General features: G+C 48.1%; 1 pseudogene across 1 annotated transcript in view; it reads right to left on the minus strand.

Moving 5' to 3' along the window:
• LOC144162752 (cystathionine gamma-lyase-like) overlaps nt 1-14,288 on the minus strand; it is a 34,666-nt pseudogene extending 20,378 nt beyond the window's left edge. The window contains exons 1-2 of the transcript XR_013320759.1: nt 13,883-14,288; nt 13,381-13,462 (exon numbers count right to left, since the gene is read on the minus strand). The product of XR_013320759.1 is annotated as a cystathionine gamma-lyase-like (transcript). The remainder of the gene's footprint in view (nt 1-13,380; nt 13,463-13,882) is intronic.
• Between the last annotated feature and the right edge of the window lie 6,553 nt (nt 14,289-20,841).

A 20,841-nucleotide genomic window follows, 5' to 3' on the forward strand; every position in this document is an offset into this window, starting at 1 on the left:
TCTTCGGCAGAACTATTAGCAGGACTGAGAGTGAGAACCCTCGATACCAAGATCGTTTTTGCACGCATGCTTGGGAAATCTACGACCGCTCTCATCATCTTCGAGGGAAATACAGTGCCGAGGGCGGTGTATTTCTATGGCGGTGAGATGACGTGCTACTTGTATAAAGCTACTAGACTGGTTTGTCAAATATGTAGAAAGACCGGACATCGAGCGGACGTATGTCCCGAACCCAACATCAACATTTGCGCACGCTGCGGAGAAGAACGCCCCAACGAAGACCACAGCTGCTCGCCACGCTGCGCGTTGTGTAAAAAAGGACATCTTACTGGCGCAAAAGAGTGCGAGCTGAAATTCAGAAACCCAAGAATACCCCCGGGCAACAGGAGCAAGCCTGCCAATCAACAGAAGCAACCCAGGTGGTTCGACGACGAATGGCCCGAGCTCCAAGGACGCCAAGTGCAAGAAGAAACACAACCAGCTGACCGCACCCCCCAAACGAGGAAGGAGGATGCCCTACAGAAGAAGAGAAGCAAAGAAGCCGTCAAACGGGTGAGCTGGACAGGTGTAGCCTCTCAGGACCTCAGGCAGTCTTTACAAAAATCAATTAAAACAGATGAAATAAACGAACTGAAGAAACTCATCCTAGACATTAAGGCAGAAAATGCTATGCTAAGAGAGAAACTAGAAAAATACGAACGCGCACAACATGACACAGGCTCTACCACTGCAGGCTTTCAGAATCCCAGAGAACAGTCGAGTGCAGACACGTCAATGTGGCAACAACTTCAAGACTTTAGAAAGGAAATGAGAGCCGAAATCAGAAGGTTGATAGCGGAAATGGTAATCTCCAGGACAAATCCCAAAAAATCTAGCAAGAGGAAACTATCGAACACACAAGGTAGTAAGACCGTCAGGCACATCGTAATGCAGGAAAATTCAAACATGAGTACGGAGGAATCGGAAAGCGACGACAATATAGTCCCAGTGTACGGCACTAACCATGACGCCTAAATTGAAAAACACGCAAGAACAATTAGTGATATGGCAGTGGAACTGTAGGAGCATTAACAAGAAAACTAATCTCCTGGAAGCCTACATAGACAAGAAGGACGTCAAGCCCGACATTATATGTATTCAAGAGGCAGGATGTCTTACCAACTTAAGGGGCTACAATAGAATTGATACATCTAAAGACACCAGGTTGTCTACGTACGCTAAAAAAGACGTAACATGCAATAGATACGATCTTTCTACGAAATCCCCGTCTGCCGTTCTCGTCGAAGTAATACCTATGCAAAGGAAATGTAAGAGCTTCTTTGTTCTCAACGTATACAGCCCACCGTCCAGCAACAAGGAGAACTTCGAACCGCTCTTTAGAGAAACAATGAATATAGTCGCCAAAAATAACGTAATCCTTCTCGGGGATATAAACGCCCCGCACAAAGAATGGAATTATAACTTTGACTCTGCCAAAGGAAAGAATCTTGTCAATGCAATGGAGGCACTTATCCTGCACACGATAAACGACACATCCTTCCCCACTAGAACGGGTAACAACCGCAGTGTGGATACGTGCCCCGACCTAACAATAGTTCCCGACATGGATGGCCTCACCACCTGGCTTAATACTAAAGAAAATCTCGGAAGCGATCATGACATCATCGAAGTGAAGACATGCTCAGACAACTACAGAAGAAGGCCCAGAAAACAAAGGATGACCGATTGGAACGCTTTTAGAGAAAAGCTAGGGGCCCTCGGTAACATACAAGAAATAGGCGCCTGGTCCGGCAACATCGAGGAAGCCTTTCATAAAGCAACCAAAGAGTACGGACAGGAGAACGAATACTTGTGCGTTGACAGCTACCTGATCAGTCTGTGGGACAAGAAACAGAAACTGTTCAAACGATGGAAGAAGAAAAGACACAACAAGAAGCTCAAGTTTCGCATCAGAAACTTAGACAAACGGGCCAGAGATCATGCCAGCAAGCTCGCAAACCAAAACTGGAACGATTTTTGCGAATCGCTTAAAGGCACCCTGAACACCTCCAAAACATGGGCTATTATCAAGGGCATGTTGAACCCCGAAACAAGAAGGAGAGAAACGAGTCACCAACTCATCAAAGTGGCTCACAACTTCAAAGGTACTAACAACGAATTGATTTTGGCTATTAAAGAGCGATTTGAACTGGGTCGAAACATCCCACCGGTACGCAGGAACTATCAAGGTAGCCCCAATGACTTACTTGATAGAGAAATCTCGAAGGAAGAGCTACAACAGGCTATATTGGCCAGCAATAAAAAAAGCGCCCCTGGTGCAGATGGAATAACAAACAATATGCTAAGAAACTTAAACGATGCTCAGATGGAGGCCCTGGCCAAATACATAAACGATTTGTGGCTCGAAGATCGACTACCCCCTCAATGGAAACACTCCACGATAACAACTATACCCAAGCCGGGGAAACCCCTTGAAATAAAAAATCTAAGACCAATTTCTCTTACCTCATGTGTCGGCAAAATCTACGAAAGAATAATTACGACAAGACTTCAAAAGTACATAGAAGAACACCAACTTTTTCCGGACTGCATGATCGGTTTCAGGCAAGGACTGTCCACCCAGGACGCCTTTCTACAGTTAAAACACGATATCATAGACAACGATAACGACCAAGATCAAATCATCCTCGCACTGGACCTCAAAGGCGCCTTCGACAATGTATCGCACGAGTCTATCCTTAAGGCCGCCGAGGAGACACAGTGCGGGGAAAGAACATACAATTACATTAGAAACTTCCTATCAGACAGAACAGCAACAATCGGCATAGGCAACACTCGATCCGACCCCTTTAAGGCACCAAACAGAGGCACGCCCCAGGGATCAATTATCTCGCCTCTTCTGTTCAACTTGACAATGATCAAAATTGCTAAGAAACTGGAAGAACGTGAAGAAATTGGAAAAGTCATATATGCCGACGACATTACTATCTGGACGAAAAGCGGAACATTGCAATCTAAATTAGATCTGCTTCAGGATGTTATCAACGACCTCCAAGATCCGATCATAAAAAATGGCTTGAAATGCGCCCCTAAAAAATCCGAACTCATCAGGCTAAGGTCGACGAGAAACAACATCCCTCCAGGCAGCATTATACTGGATTGACAGAACATACCTGTCCGCCCCGCAATAAGAATACTAGGCATGGTCATTCAGGAAGACAATAAAGCCACAAATACTATCAGCAAGCTTGGCAAGACGGCTCAACAGCTGGCCAGAGTAGTAAGAAGGATTACAAGAGCTAGGAAGGGCATAAGAGAGGAGGACACCCTCGCCTTGTTCAAGCCCTCATAATGAGCCGCATTGCATATAGCCTCCCCTTCCACCGGATGGACCACAAACAAGAGGAAAGGGCCGATGCCATAATAAGAACAGCTCACAAGACCGCTCTAGGCCTACCAATTTACACATCCAACGAAAAATTCCTGAAGCTTGGCGTACACAACACCTTCAGGGAAATCAAGACTACGCTATTAGATGCCCAGAAAGAACGCCTCCTCAAAACCAGAACGGGCAGAGAAATTCCCAGAAGATCTGGACAGGAGGTTCATGCAGCCTTCATTAATAGGATGGTTGATTTAACACCCGCTCAAAGACACTGTATCAAGACCTCTCCAATTCCCAAGAAAATGGACCCCACTCACAATAAGGGCAGAAGATTGGCAAGAACTCGCTACATCCGAAAAACATATCAGGACAATCCAAACGCAATCTACACCGATGCGGCCGTAAACAAGCAAGGCAATGCATCAGCCGTAGCTACCAATGAACAAGGGAAGATGCTGGATTTCATCATTACCAAACAACTAAATATTCAAGAAGCAGAAACTGCTGCCGTCATACTAGCAATCAGATGGGCTGAATTCAAGAATAAGGACTCAATAATTATCACTGACTCGACCAGGGCCATAAGGAACTTCATCTGCGGCATCGTCCCAAGGAATGCTGAAAGACTTCTCCCAAAAATTCTAAAACAGAACCACACACTTGTCTGGACTCCCGCCCATCAGGGGCTAGAGGGTAACGAGGCGGCCGATTCTCTTGCGAGGACTACCATACACCGCAGAGACCCGGAACATTCGTACGCCCTCCCTGCTTACTGTCAAGGCCCAGACAAATTAGCATCCTACAGGCTTCACCGAAGATCAATGCCTACGCCACACCCCAGCCTAACTGCTGAAGAAGCGAGAAATCTTAGAAAAATACAGACAAACACCTACTTACACAAGTCCAGACTATCACTTATGTTCCCAGAAAAGTATAATGAGGACTGTAAGCAGTGTCACCAGAAGGCCGATATATTCCACACAGTCTGGAATTGCCCAATTACTTCGGACAAAAATACCCACCAAACCTCATTAGAGTCCTGGGAGGAAGCCCTGTCCAGCCCGGACCCTGCACAGCAGCTTGCGCTGCTTCGTAGGGCCAGGGATGGCCAAATAGCTTCTGGGGTCCTGGAATTTGGATCCCACCCTTGATCTCTCCCCCTTTTCCCTCACCCCTTTTCACCAAATAAAGTTTACTACTACTACTACTACTCGTCCACCGGCATTCTCATCTTCTTTTCGTCCCCTCGACAGCCTTGAAGTCAACTTCCTCTGTGATACCCTTAAATCCTAGGGCTTCTGGAAACCGAATATTTCCCTCATGTAGGTTTGGATGAGCCGAATATTTCCCTCATGTAGGATGGGTACCCCCGCATTCTAACACTATGGGCCGCATAGTTTCTGTTTCTTTTCCACAGACCACACAATCCCCATCATTTTGTGAATACTTCCTCACAAAACTCTTAGTTCGCAGGCAACCTGCTCTAGCCTCAAAAAGCAAAGCACTGCCCTGGGAATTATCGTAGAAATTTTCCTTTCGGATGTTCATCTTCTCAGCCCTATACATCTCTAACGACGTTTTAGCTTCCATTTTTTCCCTCCATTTATTCGTTTCAATCTGCCTTGCCTCTTTTTTGGTTACCTTGGTTGTTTTGGATTCCCCACTGTTCTTTCCGTATTTCATCTTTAGCCTTCTAGTCTTTCTTAACCACTGCGTGTCCACGCTTTTCAAGTATAGGTACCTAAAAACCTTAGCTGCCCACCTTCGTTGATCCATTGCCCTCAACCTCATCTCAAAGCATATTTTACTCTGAGCTTCTCTAACTTCAAACGAAGCCCAGCCCATATCTCCCTGAACTGCTTCGTTAGTTGTTTTTCCATGCGCGCCTAAGGCCAAACGTCCTACCGTTCTCTGGTTTACTTCAAGGCCTGATAGAACGTCTGATTTTAAGCAGAGTACAGCATTCGCAAACGTGAGACCCGGAACCATTACTCCTTTCCACATTCCTCTTACTACTTCATATTTGTTATACCCCCACAGAGCTCTATGCTTCATTATAGCTGCGTTTCGCTTTCCCTTAACCTTAAGTTGCTCCTCGTGAGTACTTAAGTAGTTATCCCCTTCGTTTATCCACACTCCCAAATATTTATATTCCTTCACTCTAGGTAATTCGTCTTGCTGGATAGACACTACGTCGGTGGTAGCGTCATTGAAAACCATTATTCCTGATTTTTGTGCACTGGAATTTAACCTGAAGTCAGTGGCTTCCTGGCCGCAAATATTTATTAGCCGCTGCATATCGGTTTGGTTATTAACTAAAAGAACAATGTCGTCTGCGTATAACATTCCCGGAATATGCTGTTGTACCACTTCGCCTTGCAGCATATGGGTTAGGCTAAACCCTACTTGACTTTCTTCCAGTTTCTTTTCTAACCCTGCCATGTAAAGCATGAACAGTATTGGGCTCAAAGGGCATCCCTGTTTCAGTCCCCGATGGATGTTGACCTGCTGGGCGCATTTCTGTCCTTCCCAAGTAAGGTGCACTCTATTGTCTTTATAGATTGCTATAAGGAACTGTACTAACTCGTCATCTAATCCCTGGAGTTTCAGCATTCTCCACAGCCGTTCTCTGTTTACGTTGTCATATGCCCCTTTAATGTCCAAGAACGTAATCCATAGTGGTCTATTCTGTGCTTTCGCAATTTCAATGCATTGCGTTATCACGAACAGATTGTCATCCAGTCGCCTGTCTTGTCTAAATCCATTCTGCAGTTCCCCAAGTATTTAATTTTCTTCCATCCATGCTTGAATTTCTGATTTTATCGCCTGCATTACGAATCTATACACCACTGACGTTACTGTGAGTGGTCTGTATGAATCAATACTGGCTTTGTCTCCTCTGCCTTTATATATTAAATTCATCCTACTTTCTAACCAGTCCTCTGGTATTTGTTTGGTTTCTATCACATTATCTATTGCCCTCATAAACGATTCCTTACTTTTAGGTCCAAGTAGGTTTATCAGTTGCATTGGTATTCCGTCCGGGCCAACTGCTGTCTGGGGGGAAACCTTTTGCTCTGCTTTTTTCCAATCAAGGTTGCTCAAACTTATTTCCCTTTCCGCAGTCTTTTGTGGCGCTGATGTTATCGGTGCAGGTTTCCCTACTACTATTGTCGTAAACTTCTCACTAATCACTCGATGAATATGCGCCAACGCGTGCTCTCCTTCTAAATGTTCCCCCTCCTCATCAATCAGGAATTTTTGATGGCTATCGTTTTTTGAGCTTAGTGATTTTACATGGTTCCAAAACTTCTTGGATGCGCTTTTGTCTTTCTTCCGTATTTCTGCCATCCATTGTTCGCTTTTCTGCTTGATCTTTGCTTGCACCATTTTCTGCACTTCTAGTTTTTTACCACGGTAGACATCCCACTTTTGCTTAGTACCTCCGGTTCCATACCAGAGAGAGAGAGAGCTCTTTAATGTGGGCTGGAGAGGTCAGCTCTGCTAGCGGCAGTGCTTGCTACGCCAGATGGGGATGATTAGACCAGTTCTTTTTGCTTCTCTATGTTCTCTCGACGCCTTTCTTCGCTGGTCAATAGCCTCTTTTATTTCCTTATTCCACCAGCTTCTCGGCTTTCTCTTCCCTTTCCATCGGTTTCGTTCCTTTGCTTCATTCATCTTACCCTTTATGAACGCAATCATTTCGTTGTAATCCCAATTTTTGCCAGGGTATTTATTGATTTCATCTTCCAATCTATCAGCGATGATCTTTAACTGCTCATTATTCAAATTATTTCCTCCTATTATACCTATTTCTGCATTTGTCCGGGTTGCGCCTCCAAAGAGCCAGCTAAACCGTTTGTGGTCGCTTCCTAAGCTGTCTGTTCCATTTTCATTTATCCTCATTTCCCGCAGCCTTCCGTATACTGTCTCGGATACTAAACTGTAGTCTATGCTGGACTGTCTGTTACCGATTTCCCACGTTATTTGCCCGTCACACTTGCTTTCCGTGTTTACTATTACAAGCCGGTTTTCCTGGCATAGATCTATCACTACAGAACCGTTGTGGTCTGTGTATCCATCCAAACCTTCTATATGGGCATTCATATCTCCAACTATGATTATTTCGCCCGAATCTTTGAACTCGTTTATATCTCTTCTCAAACAGTTTACCATTTCCTCATTTTCCTCCCTAGCACTACTTCCGGTCCACAGATACACCACTCCTAACCATGTATTTTTCCCCCCTATGGTGCCTCTAACCCATAGATGCTCTTTACAACTTTCATGCACTCTCTGCCAGTCGGTCCCTTGTTTAATGAGCATGCCAACACCTCCCCCTTTCTTCATTCCTGTGGTCCTGTTGCAACCTTCCCAGACATAATTGTCTATGATAGGTGGGGCTTCTAGGTCCCGGAGGTGAGTCTCGGCTAAAGCGTACACGTCTATTCCTTTCCGTTCAAGTTGCTTTTGAATTTCCACCCACTTATCTGGCTTTCTGCCTCCCTGCATATTTATGTAGCTGATTAAATATTTATTGCATTTGTTTTTCCCTTTCCGCTTACGGGGTCTGTTTTTGTATTTTACAGAATTGTTTGTTCCATTGTTTCCACTTAAATGGCTTCTGTCAACGCTCTCAGTTACGTCCGTAGGTTCTCCGTTTGGCTCTATACTCGGTTACAACTCAAGAACGGCACCACTTCATGTAGTGTATCACTCCGCCAAAGCGCCGGACCCGTGACGTCAGTGAGCGCGCGTTTTGAAAGGGGTTTGCTATGAATGCGTGCTATCGTCGGCCTTGTCTCACGCAGTTTGTTTGTCGTCACTGGAATCGTTTGTAAGCATATTAAGCCCAAAAAATCACGGGAACGGCTCACGCCATGTTCAAAATATTCCCAGTAACGCCCTACTTGCGCCGCGCGGAGAAACATCCGGCTACGGTGATAAGGCACAGCGGCAACTTCCCGTGCCGTTCTTAAGTTGTCACCGAGTATAGGCCTGGCTGCCTCCCAGCGTTGAGTGTGCATGTGTCTCTTGCTTCCCCTTTGTCTCCTAGTTTGCCTTCCTTAGCTGCGCGGGGCCCCCTAAAAAAGCTACCGCCACCCCACCTCGTTTCCTAGCCTGGGGCTGAAGTGAATCCCGTCCCACTGAAAAGCTTGCCTATGTCCGATGCTGCCCACTACCCTGTTCACGTCTATCACTTCAAGCCCAAGTTCCCTGCCGCACCTCACGATCTCGCTGTTAGCAGCGAGTACTACCCGTTCGGTGTGCACGCCCTGCTTCATCACCTCCGGCACGGTGCAGACAGCAATGCTCACATTTGGGGCCGTCGCCCGCAGGTCCTTTACCCCCTTCGCTATCTCCTGGCCAAGTTTACCCTCCTCTCCCTTTAGAACATCGTTAAGCCCCGCGGCAATCACCACAAGGTTTCTAGCTTTACTAGACAAGGCCAGCTGCCCCTTCGCTGCAGTCATCACCGTCTGCATCGTTTGACCTGGGAAACACCCCACCTTCACACGGTTATCCCCCTTTACCCTTTCCACTATGGCAGCGCCGCTCCTCTTCATGTTAGAGTCACCGTCAATGATTACCACGCTATCATCTGCCACGTGCCGCTCTTTACTGGTACCCGGCTTATCGGCTGGTTTTGCTGTCCTATCTTGCAGCACGTGGGAGTAGCTGTTGCCTATCGTTGCTTCCACCCCCGGTGTCCCCTCGGCGCATGCCTCCGCTTCGCTGCATGGGCCGAGGTGGTCGTCATTTGTTGGCGAAATGACGCTCCTTTCTAGCTTCCTCTCAGCTGCTTCTAACTTTCCCTCAACGGCCCTCCGTTCATCGCGTTCGTTACTTAGCGCTGCCTCCAGTTGTGCAACCCGCTTAGCTAACCCCGAGTTATCCGCTTCTACGCGTTCTAGCCGCGACACCACTACGCATAACCGACACGTACCTGCCCCTTCGTCTGCCTCGCCGCCATCCCGCTGAAACTCCTCTGCGTCTACGTGCCGCTGCTAGCAGCACTGCTACGCACTGCTAGCAGCGGCGGCGGTCTTTCCCGCTCTGCTCCGGTGGCGTGCGGCCAAACGGCTTTTGGGGAGCGCCACTTAGTTTCTTGGCATTGGGCGCACTGGGTCAACTCTGCTGCTTTGCTCCTCTTTTCGCGTCTTGATCACGCGATTTCCGCTCAAGCTGCCGTAGCCAACAGTCTCTAGAAAAGAAAGCCTGACTGCATACTGACGTAGTCAGTCCTCTGCTTTCTCAAGTTGATCTTTTTTTGTTGTTTAACCGGTGTACCTTTTTTTCTTCTATATGTGGGACATAAGAAAAACGATTGACTTGTCTGGCTTCGTGCTCCTAGATACCGAGGCAAAACTTTCTTGACAAGGAGGCGTTGACATTGCAGCACTCCAGAATCTCCGAAGCTAAGGACACAACCCACCTTGCACATGTGCTATCACAAACTTCGGTTTGTTATGACGAGCCCTTCGCTGGACACATACTAAATAACTTTGTGAGTGTTGCGTGGGCTGATATCCGCAGCCAGTACAAGTGCGTTTAAAAAGTAAAATCTGTCCATTGTTAGCACTGGAAAAGGCACGACCCGCCGGCAAGTGCAAAACAAAAGATACCACCTCGTCACGAAGGCATGCGGGCTAAAGTTTTAAAATAAGGTTACATTTACGTACCTTCGCGCTGCCATAGCCATATACAGTAAAAACTCGTAAATTCGAACTACAAGGGGACACTACCTCAGTTCGAATTAATTAAAGTTAGAAATAGCGAAAAGGAAGCACAAAAAACGGAGCAGTAAAGCATGCCAACAACTGCATGCTTGAAAAAGGCCGCTATTTAAACCTGCCTTTTGTACTTGAAGGCGAAAGGTAGCACCAGAGTCCTTCAAAGCTTTAAAGGACTGAAATTCGAAACAGCGCGAAAAGACGGGACAAGGAAACGACGACACAAGTCGTTTCCTTGTCCCGTCTTTTCGCGCTGTTTCGAACTTCAGTATGCACCACCAACTAGCCCAAAACACCGTTCTAACGCAGTGCTTTAAAGGACTCTGGTAGTACTTTTTTTCTCCATAGCGAGCAAATGTAGCTGAAGGCCTCCGTTTCACGCACTCCAAAACTGAAGAAGAGGCGGGTAGCCTTCCATCCATAGAGTTAATACGTTTCCATCCGATCATTACATCCGAGCGATGGTTTCACTGGTGCTTCGTCGGCCACCACCTCGTAGTCACTGGCAGCGATAGGTTCTATGCTTCTAACCTCAGAAACGATGCCATCTGCCAGCACGCCCCACACTCTGAACTCGTGTTCACATCTACGTAGTCCGCAAGGAAGCTCCTTCCAAAACGTCCGCTGCCCGATTTAACTTCTCCCTCCGTTTTGCTCTCTTTTCCTGAGGCGACGCCGCCTTGTGTAGGCAGTGGGGCCGTTTATCTGGCCGTGCGCCAGTCCCCAAGCTGCCGGCGCGGTGGCGCGTAGTCCGAATTATCCCCGACGGGGCCCCCTCGCGCTCAAATTAACGGGCTTTTCAAAATACATAGGCTTCTATGGAGACTTGGCCGGTCCAAATGATACAGTTCAAATTATCCATAAATTCGAATGGTTGAACTTCCAATTAACGAGCTTTCACTGTACCGACCCAGGTGAAAATAGGTTTTTTTCTAGCTAGATTATTGAACCAGAAATTTCTTCTAGCTAGAAATGTTCTAGCTAGAAAAGGCAAATTTCTAGCTAGAAATGTTCTAGCTAGAAATAGCGGAATTTCTAGCCAGAAATTTAGTTTCTAGTTCATTTCTAGCTGGATTGAGATTTACTTCTAGCTAGCATTTGTCAGTCCAGCTAGAAGAAAAAAAAAACGCAAGCTGGAAATAATCGTTTCTAGCTAGACAAAGAATTTTTTCTAGTTAGAAAGTTGTCGATTCCAGCTAGAATCTAATAATCTAGTCAGAAATGAAGCTGGAAATTATGATTTGTTGCTAGAAATGCTTTTTCCATTTTCACGGGGGGAGCTTCCTTCCTAGAACTGACATTAACGTACAAGAAATTGCCGTTTGAATAATTTTAATTATATATTGGAAATTGCTTTATCTCAGCTTGTCATCACGTATAGCCTTATTACAGTAATACTGAAGCACTTGCGGTTGAGGTCACCACGTGAGATGAGAGCTGACCTCATATAAAATGTACTATCATAAATAAATCTAGTAGCAGCAGCATAGCCTCTGTACGTTCCCTGACTGCTTTTCACTGGCTGGTCGGAAAGGTGCGGCAGCTGCGCACCTCAACACAATAACGGCACGCTTTTCTAAAGGGGCAGTTAAATGCACTGCATTGATAATGCATACATGATGGTACTTAAGGCAAGTATGAGCAGCGAGCCCTTACATTTGACGTACAAATTGCTTAAAATTTGAGATAGCCTTTCTCATCCGAACTCCTTGCATGCTCCTGGCCTTCTGTTCTGTTTCACACAGGCTGGGAGAACTACGTCATTCGTACGAGCCATTCCATTGGTCTTTTCTAATGATGTCACAGGTGAAGCCACAGGTATTCTTTTTCTTGCGAGACTGTTTCAGTTGTGTCACAAGTAACAAATTGGTAACAAAGACGAGATGGCGCCACTTTTCGGTATACTACACCTGTTTAGGAGTCCAACACCTGGTTGTGAAAGATAGCGGCGAGTTACAGTGCATGCTCAATTGTTCTGTCTGCGTTGGGAATGAACCAATATTGCTTAATTCTGTAGAACATTCTGAAACAAGGACTTCGACAGCAGGACCTTTAGTTTAGCATGAAGCACGAGATCCTCGTCTACTTGGCGGTAAAGAATAGCCCTGCGTGACTCGTTGGTTCCAAAGCCAATCCTTAGCTGCCGTTCTTTTAAGTGGGGTTATACCAAAGGTGATGCGACCCAAACACAAGGATTTAGATAGGACTGCGCAAGGCCAGGACAGGCGAGTAACGTAGGCACACATGGGAGATCAGCGTGTGGACAACAACCAGAGGTCCAGCGGTCCAAGTAGACGAACGTGTATTAATCTGATTTGTTATCACGAGTGTAATCACGGTGGCGAGGGAGAAGTTTTAATTACTGGCGAGTACTGAATGTGGGGCGCGCTTTTTCCCATTTGATGTGTAGGTTCTGTATGGAGCACTCTTTAAAAAAAAGGTTGTGGCATTCAGTAATGGAACGCTAACAAGTCACTTGTCCCAGTACACACTAGATACTGGAGGTAGTAGATGCAGCACTAGTCAGGTTTACAACTGAGGCAGGCAGTAAGCACCGCAACCTTCATTAGTAAAGTCCTAGCGATAACACCCTTCCGAGCTACATCGTTTACTGACTGGGCATGCATAACCTAGTCCTAAGCACGACCCGAATCTAGTGTATACTACTTCCTACACAGTTAATTTCCTAACCATGCAGTTGCTAGTTGCCGAGCCTACGTACCGTACCGCGGGGTAGTAAGCTTCCTAAGGAGTTAGTGAATACGGCCGTTAATACCCTTTTACTAGCATTTTTTAAAAAAGAAATTACGCCCACCTCCCCTCGCGGGAACCCTGGTGTGATGCGACGCTGAGGGGGTTCAAGCGCAAGCGGAGAGCAACCGTCGACCGAAAGGCCGCCGGAGAGCGGCACACCGGTTGCGCAGCGAGCCCGAAGGAGAGGAGACCGCGGAAGACAGAGTACTGCACATGCGTCGGCGCCAGTGTGTCTGCCGCGGCTATGACGCAACACAATCCAACACAATCCACTTTAATCCAATACAAGCCAAGCCAAGCCAATCCATTCGAATCCAATCCAATGCCCCTCGCGAGAGAGGGGCATCGGAGAGGAGAGGGGGTGAGCGGCGGAGAGCGCAGCTCGCGCGGCGAGGAGAATGGGGGAGGGGCGGACGACAACAACGCCGACGACGCTGCATGGACAAGGCGAGTGAATGAGATGCAGTCGCATCTAATAAAGAGTGAAGGTGTGTTAGGGGCACGTACCGTACTTAGCGTGCTCCAGTGCAGCCAGGTATTTCTCCAGGCAGCTGCGGGTGGGGTTGCTAGACGTCGGGTATCCGGGTTGCTGTGAAGCGTACGATATTAGGAACATGGTTAGGCAGTGCACGGTGTCCATCAAAACAATGCAAGACAACGTTGCTTACTAAAAGACAGTGTGGGTAAGGGATGAACGCACGTGTCAGATCCATGCACATATACACCTTCACTTCTCGTTCATCTTATGACCTCAAGAATGCCTTGGCTGTATGCGTATGCAGTTTTGTTAGACTCGGCAGGAACTGGAAATCCAAGCTCTTGTTCGCTTTAGCCTCCTATATAGAAAATACCTTCCGTATGCTAACATATCAAAATACTACAACGTAAAAAGCGCTCAGTAACAAACGTGAGATTAAATGCGACTCATTTAATTAAAAAGCTGCAAGGGATAAGTGTATTATTTCATCGTTTCTGCGCACTACAAAAGAGTAATACGTGGTGTACTCACGAAGGGCTCAGAGGGCAACCTTTGCGCGAACGTCGTGGCCAGCGAGATTGGCGGAACGACGGCGCGCGACGTCCACTGGTCGGCCTCCTGGCCGGCATGGATGGCCTTGGTGCCGAAATGAAGCGTCGCATAGTCCAGATGGTGCTCGTCTTTTGAGTTGGTGCCGGCCATAATTCTCAAACAACAACCTCACGCAAGTACCAGGCGCTTCGTTGTGTTTGACACTACTATATACATTAGCTCTGTACCTCAAACTCCCTCGTCCGCTTTTGTCAGTGCTTTGTTGTTTCCTGCTGTGTGCCTGAAATTTTGATCCGCCGACCGTATGCTCCAGTCGGAGGCTTCTATGGCTAGGAGAATAGCGCAGATGAGACCAAAAGATCCGCCTGATTATTGGACGTGCGCACGAAAAATGCGCAGATACTAGGAAAAAAAAAATCGGCAGGAAACGGCAGACACAGCAGCTGTGTGTGTCTACGCTTGGCAGATAGCTGCATGTATCTGCACTCCAAATGCCTCCTCACTCCCTTCTCTTGTCAAACTTCCACTTCGACACACTTTTATCTCGGAACGCGTCGGTGGCATTGCCCCGATTTTATCGTCTTGCTGATAAGCAGTTAGTGTTGCACCTAAGAGACAGTAGCAGCCAAGGAAAGAAAAATTCCCCCGCATTTCCCCGAGGGGGAGAATGTGAAAGTGCGAATACACGGTTGTCGGCCCGCTTGCGGCGCTTGCGCTCGGCCCCCGCAGCCCACCGCCTCGCCGCCTTCTCTTCCATCTCTTCCATCGGGTTTGTAGTATCACGTGTACACCACGCAGTTATCAAGCCGCTATAACGCCGCTGAGTCGCCAACGCACGCCGCTGACGACGTAGTTTGAATGCGTTAAAGATATAAGGCGCGTCAACACTGATATCACCGTCGCGTCCGTGGCTTGATCGGTAGAGCGTCGCGCTGCGGCCGCAAAGTCCGCGGATCGAAACCTGGCGCCGGATGCTGTTTTTCTTTATAGAGGAGCACTGCGGACGCCGCCGCCGCCGACGCCGGCGGTGGATGGTTTGGGGTCGCTTATAAAGTGCATTCGCACTTAAAATGTGTGTTTGAGCTGTGAAAGTATGCGATGCATTTTTTGCGATGCGATGCGATGCGATTTTTTTTTAAGTGTATTCACACTTAAAAAAAAATATTGGCTGGCGATTACGATACTCTGTAATGCGATGTTTGGGCGCAGCAGCAGTTCGCTGAGGCAGCACTCATTCGTGGGTTCTCTCGACGGCAGCGATGATAAGCCTCTGCATCGGCGGCGCGAAGTGCGTCTCAGACCGTCAGAGTGGCAAAGGACGCACACCATCGTCGCGCGCACGCCCCCCCCCTCCCCCCCCTCCCCCTCTCCGCTTCCTCACGTTTTCGCCCGCGTCGCGCAGACGAGCTTCTCGTGCGGGCACAGCCGCACAGCATACTACCCCCTCCCCCACCGCACACTTTCGGAGAGCGCTCGCGCCGCCCTGTAGAACCGCCCTCCCCTCACAATTTCGCGGCACTCTCCTGCTTTGCTTTCTTTCACTATTCGGTCTTGCCATCGTTCACTCGGTTACGACGGCGACGCGGCTCAGCCCAGAGACGGCCGCCAAAGGGTGCGCCCTAAAAAGGAGGATAAGACGAGTTATTAATTCTTGTTCGTTTTTCAAGCGTAGCTTTATTCCCACAGCTGCGCCGTAAACGCGCAGCAGTACGTGCGCCTGAACAAGCGGCCGCCTTGTGAAGCAACAAAACCGACAAAACTGCCTTTTCAAAAATTGACCTTCAGATAGAGACCACGAGGCGCAAAGCATGGCTGCGTTAAAATGGGCAACTCGCTCGCGACATGAAAGCCCCAACCACATGCAGCGTATTTTCGGCGTCGCGCAAGCGTCAGAGTAGTTCGGCGTCGACGAGCGTCAGCGCGCGCGCCAAAATGCATGGCGACGCGGGCTGACGCTCGGGCGACGCCGATATCTCGCTCGCCAGATAGCGGCGCGAGCGGTGGAAGCGGCGCTGGTGCCAGTTTCCGGTTGTGCCAGTCCGTCTCAATGGCATGCCGAACATCGACGCTGAGGCATTAATAACTGCAGTCACAGCCCGCCCCGCTCTATGGCAGGCTAAACACAAAGATAACAAGAACAAACCCCGCAAACAGACGTTGTGGGATGAAGTGGCAGCAGCCGTGGCGCCTGGTGTTCCGGACGGAGGTAAGGCACTTGTCACCTGTGCGCATAGTTATTGTAACAAGTCGTCATTGTTTTCGTGTGTTTGTGCCGCAGAAACCGTGCAGAAAAAATGGAAGTCATTGCGCGACAAATACCGGCGACTGTTCAATCTCGTGCTGGACGCCAAAAGAAGCGTCGAGCGCGCACGCCGGCGCGTGATTTCGCCGGTCCCATGCGATTACTCGCCCTCTCCTGCGGGCCCGCGCGTTGACGCCGAACGACGCTGACGCTCGCGCGACGCCGAAAATACGCTGCATGTGGTTGGGCCTTTATGCCGCGTACGTCTTTCCAGGAGTAACGGCTTCTCGCATCCGCCACTTCCTGAAGGCCTGCCATTCCGAAACGTGACAGAGCCCTCTTTCATCGAGCGGCCGTGGATGAGAAGGTGGTTTTTGTTGGTCTTTTCATGTGTTCGAAATTTTTCAGACCCAGTTCTTGTGCTAATAACCCTGGCCCTGCGCCATACCGATGACCGACGTAATCGCAAATAATCGTGCTTTCTGTTCGGCGTTGCAACAGTTTACGTTTCCCCGCCATGGTGTCTTCTTTCGCGCGCCATTTTCGAATTGGCGCAGGCTACAACATAAACAGCGACGAGGTAATATAGTTCATGGTGATCCCTTTCCACTATTGTCCGAAAGCTTCGCCAACCTCAAGTCTGTGAGTTCGAATTGCGTATCCCGATGCAGCAGTCTCCGCTGATCGCGACATTGCGGGGGTGCAAGCCGGTAAGCTACACGGTAAGGGTCTAAACAGCGTCGCATCATGGCGGCCGTCTTGTATGAGAGCAGTCTGCTTGATTTTCACCCATCTGGCCGTCGGTATTGCATTAAGGCCGTGGAACAGTGGAAACTTGCGTTCCTCAACTGGTCAGAGGGTTTGGAGGACAGGACCTGGCACAGCGGCCCGAAAAAGCTGCTGAAATAGGCTTGGAGTGGCAGTGCTGTGTTATGTTCCTGTTATGTCTCTAATTTTGTTGGCTCCGCGTGCGGATAATCTACAGGACGGTGTGGCGCCAACGCCTAAGTAAGTGCTCTTTAGCTGCTCGATTCGTCCCCGGGTGTCTGTCTGGGCATCCTTTAGAGAGTTTTGCTGCTGTTTCCTTTCGTTTGATTGGGATCGATGATGATCCTAAGTAGCGCCCATGTTTTAGCCGTACCGAGTGTTCCCTGCATGCGATCGCATAATTTTTTTCAATTATTCCGGGTTAGTTTCATTGCGTAGTTTTGTGCTTGTGATGTTATTGCGGCCATTAGCTGCTTGAGTTTACTGCGGTTTCGCCATAGTGTTTTCAGGCTGTTGCGGGGGCCTCCCAGCGGCGCATCAAATGCGTGCCTACGTCCGTGTGTCTCGGTTACGTGTCGATGACTGGTTGTTTCGCTTAGGCATGTTTGAAGCTGTCGGAGCCATTCCTGAAGGGTTACTCCATTTGTGCTCTCATCGCCTGCCTCGTTATCACTCTGAAGCTCGCGCAGTCCCCCGAACTCGTCCCAGTCGGTTATTCGTACCTGTAGCGCTCTTTGGTTTTTGTTCGCTGTGTAATAAGTTCAGTTTCTATAATGTTATGGCCATTGCCGAAGGGTCTCACCTAGGTTGCGCCATCCCTGGTATCTCAGACGTTTGGTGAGTGTCAGGTCCAGGCACGTGTCGGGTGTGTTGGGTCCGTCAGGATGGTCAAGCCTTACTTTGCAATCGTTAGGGCTAGTCGCCGTCCCTTAAGGTTTTTCGTCTGGTAGCCCCATGTAAGGTGGGCTGCATTAAAATCTCCTAAAATAGCTAAACGCTTCTTTGCTTGCTTTACAGCGCATGTGAAGAGTTGGTCAAAAGAGGCTGTCCGTTTTTTGGGCACGCTATATACCTTGAGGACAAAAAAACTGGACCTAATCTTGTCCGCAGGTAAGATTTCAGTGAGCACATGCGGTATACGTTCGGTGCTGAGCGTGTGGATTATTGCAATTAATTTATTTGATACCGTTATTGCCGCTTTAATAGGGGTGATCTGGGAGTCTGCGTAGACGAACGTGGCGTATCCTGTTAATTTTAGTTAGTTTGACGTGCGTTTCTTGTAATGCGACTATGCCTGTTATGTGTGCTTGTTCCGTTCCTGGAATGATGAAGCAAAGGGGTTTGGTTATGTTTTGTTCAAGCAACAGTGGGATTGCTTTGTGTGCATGTTCTGTTCGGGAAAAAAATGCAGTGATCCACAAAAAGAAAATGGCTCACATGAAGGGCGAGTAAGAATAGTAAGTAAAATTCCCTATGGAGGTCAAGATTAGGGACGTCAATAGATTATTTGAGGGCAGACACGTTTACATTGGAGTAGTGTGGGCGCAATATGAGTCTTTTTTCTGCGCGGCCTCAAAGGAGTTGATCAAGGTAATTGCCTGATGTAAATGTCAGGTGACAGGCACATGTTCTAATGTCGATCGACGCAGATAGAGTAGGCGTTATTAAAATAAACGAGCCAACTGGTCGGTTTCTACAGTCCAGGACCCCGTCGGAGCGTCCAGCCGTCTCAAACCGGTGGATCAGCTGAAGCTGATCTTCGACGATCAGCTGATCGAATCCTGTAAGTGTATGCCTGCAGTCTTGTATTGCTGTTAGCAGTAAAAGCATTGAAGGACTCTGCTGTTAGCTTGAAACGCCATTTTAAGGCCTAGTCATTAATGTGTTTAGTGTGAGCACTCCAAGTAAGATCGGACGTAAAAAAATGAAGGCTGATGGTAGCTGTGGGACCCACTGTAAACAGAATCCCGGGACGCTCGCCGCCGAGTCTGTACACAAAGCAGCCGCGTCGGCGGATTGCCTCGAAAGCGCGTCATCCCTATTTCATATTTGCCGCGCTTTCGAGGCGCTTTTTCAAAGAAAGTGCTACGAGTTGTGCTGCGCCTCCGCCAGATGGCGCCACGGGTCCCGCGACCGAGAGAAGACGCAGTGAAACATCCCACTCGCGAGGGGCACGATCAAATGCAGAGCATTTCCGGGGGCGCACGACGTTAAGTAGTTTGCGTTACGTTAATGTTGTTGCACTTGTGGCAACTGCTGACGAGAGAGCGCTCGTCAGCAGTAATTTGAATGAGTCAACGATATAAGGCGCGTTCGTAGCGTCCAGATCTGTGTCGGCTTTGTGGCGCAGTGGGTAGAGCACCATGTACATTGCGTTCCGCCCGCAGGGTCGAGGGATCGAAACCGGGCGCCGGATAGTATTTTTTTTTATATAGTAGGGAGGGGTGCGGTGCGGACTACGGACGTCAACGCGGGTGACATCGTGAGTTACTGAAATGCTCTGCATTTAAAAAATATCTCGAACTTCGTTTTCGTTGCGGAAACCTCCATTCGGCACCATTCCGTTGAATCATTCCGGATTAGATTAAATTGGATTGAATTGGATTGGGAAAGACTTTATTGACAAAGATCCTGCATTCATAGAGTTTCTTACAGTATACACTAGAGAGGAATCTGGCGCTAGCGTCTATGCGGCTCACATCAAGGTCGTCTGTGTCGTCATGGGCCACCATTATACATCGCGCTCGCCTTAGTTTCATCATTGGCTTGGATAGAAACGTTTTAGTGACCGCAAATTTAAACAAAGTGCCACAAAAACGAGAAGAATAGTGTTCAATTATGTAAGTGGAAAATAAAAACAGGCTGTTTTAAAACTAAGAAAAAAAGAAGTAAAGCGTTTTTTTGCCGGAACGGTTGTGCCTGCTATTCCGCAGGCCAATTAGTTACGAACAATGTTATTATTTGGGGGTAACTCATTAGAGACTGTGATTTTATTAATTTTATCATTATTTCAAAAAAGAAGTTGTTTGAAGAGTTTCGAAAGTTTTTTGAGCGTGCCTATGAAAACGTTGCCTCCGTGCTGAACCGGTGCACTGCGACCGCCAGCTAGTTTAACAAGAAAAATGAAAACGTAGCGTTAAACAGTCGTGGACGATGACAAGATAGGACGCATACAAGCGCCCGTATCTGCCGTATCTTGTCTTCGTCGAAGTACGTTTTGTTTCTTCTTTTCGTCGGCTACAAATTTCGCGGCGGCATATTACCCGCTCAGTCATACGTCCTTCGACTGCGGCATGAGCAGCGTCAGGTGCGATCACGCATTGCCTGCTGTTTCACTGAACACGGCTACCACAGAAACGGGAGGATTTCGGCTTCCTTGTGGCTCGTAAACGTGTGAATGCATAGTGAAGAAAGCAAATCCCAAAAACCGCTTAAGAATCCAGTTGTCATGCCAAGCCCAAGCCAAAAAGGATGTGTTCCCATGAACCCCCATGATGACATGGCTTACGAGGTGCAGTTTCCTCTCTAGTATACTTACTAAGAAACTCTATGCCTGCAGTATGCGGGAGCCGATTTACGGCTCCGCCTCAACGCGGCCTAACTTTGCATCTCCGAGGTAGCAGCGTCCTGTCACTGCGCGCTTTGTAAAGGCGGACAGCCGTTGCTTCGGCCTTTGCTGCTGCTAATTTTTTTACCCCAGCAGCAGTGATGACTCAAGCAACGATGTGGATTCTTTAGGTTTTAGTTCTGAAGAAGCCTCTCCCATCATACAGCCTCAGACTTCGTCAGGTGCTGCAAAGGAAAGTTCGTTTTTGACTTCGCACTGTATTTATTAACAAAACGGGCCTAATATATGATGACTGCGGTATTACTTTCATGTGTAGGGTCTGGACAACGTGCGGCGGAATATTTGCCAAATGAACCGTGC

Source organism: Haemaphysalis longicornis, unplaced genomic scaffold (genome assembly GCF_048455015.1).
Source record: "Haemaphysalis longicornis isolate Haplotype H1 unplaced genomic scaffold, Haemaphysalis longicornis Haplotype H1 scaffold_12, whole genome shotgun sequence".
NCBI classification, from domain to species: Eukaryota; Metazoa; Arthropoda; class Arachnida; order Ixodida; family Ixodidae; genus Haemaphysalis; species Haemaphysalis longicornis.